Here is a 4,189-nt window from a genome sequence, read left to right as displayed (position 1 = left end):
TCCAGTAACTCCACGGACTGAGGTAAGAAAATCTAGCAGAAGTGTGAGGCCACCACAAAGATATTCTCCTTCAGCATATTATATGTTATTGACCGAGGACGGGGAGCCTCAGTGTTATTTAGAGGCAGTACAAGTGAATGATTCATTTCAGTGGAAATCAGCCATGGATGAGGAGATGAGTTCTCTTGAGAAGAATGAGACTTGGTCTTTAATAGAGTTACCAGCAGGAAAGAAGGCTTTACATAATAAGTGGGTAATCAGGATCAAAGAAGAACATGATGGCAGCAAGAGATACAAGGCAAGGTTAGTAGTCAAGGGTTATCAACAGAAAAAGGGTATTGACTATACCGATATATTTTCTCCCATTGTTAAGATGACTAAAGTTAGAATTGTGCTAAGTATTGTGGCTGCAGAGGAGTTACATCTAGATCAACTAGATGTTAAGACTGCGTTCTTACATGGTGATCTTGAGGAAGACATCTACATGGTTCAGCCAGAGGGATTTCAGGTAGCTGGGAAAGAAAACCTTGTTTGCAAGCTTATAAAAAGCTTGTATGGTTTAAAGCAAGCACTGAGATAATGGTACTTGAAGTTTGACAGCTTTATGATGAAGAATGGGTACACGAGGAGTGTTATGGATCATTGTTGTTACTTTAAATAACTTGATTCATCTTATATCATATTGTTGTTGTATGTTGATGACATGTTGATAGCAGGATCAAATATGAGGGAAATCAACAGGTTAAGGAGACAGATGTCTGAGGAGTTTGAGATGAAGGATATGGGTGCAGCAAAACATATACTTGGTATGAGCATCATAAGGGATAGAACTGAAGGTACTTTAAAATTATCTCAAGAGAAGTATGTTGAGAAATTGTTACAGAAATTCAGTGTCCAAGATGCAAAGACCAGAAGTACACCGTTGGCGAGTCACTTTAATCTCACAAAGAAGCAATCACCTAAAACGGATGAAGGCAAGAAAGATATGGCTAAAGTTCCTTATGCATCTGCAGTTGGCAGTTTAATGTATGCTATGGTATGTATAAGGCCAGACATTGCTCAAGCAGTGGGAGTTGTTAGCAGATTTATGCCTAATCCAGGAAGAGAGCATTGGGAAGCAGTCAAGTGGTTGTTACGCTACTTGAAAGGCACATCCAAGGTTGCACTATGTTTCAGTAAGAAAGATATTATCTTGGAAGGGTTCTCAGATGCAGATGTGGGTGGATGTTTGGACACAAGAAAAAGTACAACGGGTTATATTTTCACTTTGGGTGGCACCGCAGTTAGTTGGATGTCTCGACTTCAAAAGAGTGTTGCTCTTTCAACCACAGAAGCAGAATATATGGCTATCTCTGAAGCTAGCAAGGAGATGATTTGGTTGAAAACTTTTCTTGAGGAGTTGGGAAAGAAACAGGCAGACAGTGCTTTATATAGCGACAGTCAGAGTGCTATTCATCTTGCGAAAAATCCCGTGTTTTATGCTAGGACGAAGCATATTCAGCTGAGATATCACTTTACAAGAGAGTTGATAAGCAATGGTACTTTGTCCTTGAAGAAAATCCTTGGTTCAGAGAAACCTGCAGATATGTTGACTAAGGTGGTTACAAATTAAAATTTGAAGCTTTGCGTAGCTTCAACTGGCTTTTAGAATTGATAGATGAGAAGATGATGCACTAGTTAGAGTTATTGATTGAAGAATTGATTTTACTAGACTTATAAGAGTGAAATGAAGATTGGCCAGACTCCAAGTGGGAGATTATTGGGTTTTGTGGAGTCTATTAATTAAGCCCATGAAAATAGACTATTCAGATTCAGATTAGTTTATGGATTAGTCTACTTTTCAGATTTGGACTGTAATTTTGATTTAGGACTAGTTTCTTCTCTTATAAATACTCATGTAATTGTAAAATTATAACACAATAAATTGTGAGAGATCAATACAAAATTAGTGCAGCTTGTGGAGTAGGAATTTTCGAACCACGTAAATCTTTGTCTTGTGTGATTGTCGTTTATTTTCTTGTTCTTGTTTACTCGCTTTGGGTTTTGCTTTCGTTGTTGTATACTCAACAGTCTTACCAATTCTTAAATGTTTTTCTTGTGTTTTTTTTCTAGAGTCTTGACAGATGTAATGTTTCTTCTAGCAAAGGCTTTATGTACTCAACATAACCATCGGGAACAGCCAAATCACTAAGTGGATCCTTCCATGCTGCCTCATAGAGTTTTGAATATTCATTTCCATCATAGCGTCCGAGAATAGAACCAAGGTAGTGGTCTGTGTAGTTGAATGAATCTACGAGGGCAACAGCATTAGGTTGGACCTGATCATATAACAAGGATATTAAGAACCTTGGCTTAATATAGGGTTGATACAAATAAAAGAAAAGATTTGCCAGCACACTTCGTAAAAAAGCAACCCGGGAATACAAATTTCTAAGTTGAGCAGTCGCGAGTGAAGCTTGTTCGGCTGTGATACTTTGCTCGTAGTGAGAAATTGACCTTGGTGCTTCTAAAGTAGAGAAAGTGCGTAGAATATTACAGAGAAATTTAAGTTGTCATTTAACCCCCTTTCCAGGAACATCCTGCTTTAATTTATCAATGAACTTGCAGAAAAAAAACCTTAGTATATTTAAGTTTATGATATGCAAGAGTATATATTAGTAAATGTATGGATGAATCAAGAATTTGCGTGATAGCCCTTGTATTCGCTAAAATATGATAACAATATCATTTATAATTCACTACATGTGATGAATCTTGAGGGGGTGTCGAATTAGATAATAGATGCTGCATGTGTAATATTTAAACAAATTAGGTATAAACCTATTTTTTAGATGGGACAATTTAGAGCAGTCTAGATATATTTTAGAAACTGAAGAGTAATTAGCAGCATCTCTCAAATGAAAATGAGTATAAGAAGCTTACTTAGAAACTACAATTAATTAACTGGCAGTGAGCAACTGCGAACTCAGCTAAATCTGCTGACATTTCCGCAAAGCCTAAAATTATCAAGAACTAATGTATAAGCATCTTTAAAGTAAGTTACAACTTACAAATCAACATTCTGTTGGTTAGACCCTTAAACTTTGACCATGTATAGATTGCAGATGCTCGATCAAATTATCCAAAAGTTCATGTTACGCAGCTAGTAATCTGTACCCTTAGACTTCACGATCATCACTAATATTGTCCGCCTTGCTACCCTTAGAGCCGTCATCCACCTTTTTAACCTCCCTTGGAACAATCAGCTCGATAGGATCACAACCAACACATTTAGTCAAGTTAGATGAGAACAAAACCTCAGCAATTCGATCTCTTCTCAACTTCAATTCTTATGGACAATCAGTAGCAGAAATCCTAATCCCATATTCAATTATATCAAATATATCAGAAGAACTACCAGTCCTAAAATAATTCCTCCATTCATCAAAATTATTTCCATGTTCAAAAGCAGCCATGACTCAAACGAGATCAAAATATGACAAGAAAAACACAATCCTTATCCTAAAATCAAATTCTAATCGATACCCAGATATCAAAATTAATATTCCTTGAGTTTTCATGTCAAATTATGCAAATTATATATGCTCTGTCTTAAAAAAAAAATTGAAGGGTCTTGAATATCAATCAATTATATAACCATCTACAGTCATGCAAGAGAAAAGAAATTACAAGAGAAGTAAAGAAAGCTATTGTATGATAAATATGTATGTATATTCTTTATATGGTATCTATCTCCGAGAAACAAAAAAGGGGGGGTTACAACATATTATATTCTGATAAAAAGAAACAAGGGGGAATAAAATTTTGTGTGTATATGTATGTATAGAAAACAAGGAAAGAAGAGAGAGACAAAGAGAATACAAACGGTAGCCAGCAAATAATATAAAAGAGCGAAAGAGTACCTGAGAAGCAATTTCTTTGTCGAATTGATATTGGAATGGGGTGACTCTTTCAACTTTTTTACTCTCTATCATAAATTCAAAGATCTGAAGAAGTCCAGCACACATAAATAAAGAACGATTAGTTGAAGTTCAAGTAAATATAAGCCCTAATTGAATCCAAAAATGAAGAAACTCATATTTTGAACTCAAATTCAAAGCCCTAATTTAAAAAACCAGCCTCATCCCATGAATTAATTGAGATCCTAAACATACGACAAGGTTGTAGAGATAGTGCGATGAGATTGCAG

The 4,189-nt window shown here is 35.8% G+C and overlaps 1 pseudogene; it reads right to left on the bottom strand.

Moving 5' to 3' along the window:
* Positions 1–2,108: 2,108 nt before the first annotated feature.
* LOC141666149 (peroxisomal acyl-coenzyme A oxidase 1-like) lies at positions 2,109–3,455 on the bottom strand (annotated as a pseudogene).
* Between the last annotated feature and the right edge of the window lie 734 nt (positions 3,456–4,189).

Source organism: Apium graveolens, chromosome 6 (genome assembly GCF_009905375.1).
Source record: "Apium graveolens cultivar Ventura chromosome 6, ASM990537v1, whole genome shotgun sequence".
Classification (NCBI taxonomy): domain Eukaryota; kingdom Viridiplantae; phylum Streptophyta; class Magnoliopsida; order Apiales; family Apiaceae; genus Apium; species Apium graveolens.
This window is presented reverse-complemented; position numbering and strand designations above follow the sequence as displayed.